Source organism: Penaeus monodon, chromosome 19 (genome assembly GCF_015228065.2).
Source record: "Penaeus monodon isolate SGIC_2016 chromosome 19, NSTDA_Pmon_1, whole genome shotgun sequence".
NCBI lineage: Eukaryota > Metazoa > Arthropoda > Malacostraca > Decapoda > Penaeidae > Penaeus > Penaeus monodon.
Window position 1 is genome coordinate 30,321,741 of NC_051404.1, and position 610 is coordinate 30,322,350.

The following is a 610-nucleotide window of genomic DNA, read 5'->3' on the forward strand; positions in this document are numbered from 1 at the left end:
TTACTTCCCTTTAGTTGGAAGATTTACCAAAAGGTGAATATGCTCAAAATTTATAATTAGAATGCAGGGTGTCTAGTATTTTTCATATAATGTTTTTTCAGTCCATTAGTTCTTCGAGTACTTTTCATTTCAGGAATTTCGTATAACAATAAACTTTATTTTGGGGATTTATCAAATCAGTTTGATAATTTGGAAGCTTTTTAAACAAGATATCTGAAAAGTTCTGACAAATATGAAAAATTAAGGGTTATCAAAACAAAGCCCAAGAGCAAATCAAATGACATTTTCCCCTCCATTTCCTAAATCTCAATGCTGCCATACAACATTTTTATGAAATAACTTGTGAGAAGTTTTGTATCTTATATATGACAAAATCTTACCAAATTAGTCTGTTATAAAATACACATTCCACTATATTTATTTTCACATTTTAAAGTTATTTACCACTCCAAGTTTAAGAATAAGTACTGGAATATAATGCAACACATTTTGTTAAGCGAGAGAAATAAATAAGAAAAACAATGGTACATAAATACAAGTATTTATCCGTATCTACATATATACAAATATTTACATGATAAACTATTTTGTGTAGAATTGTTTTTCTGCC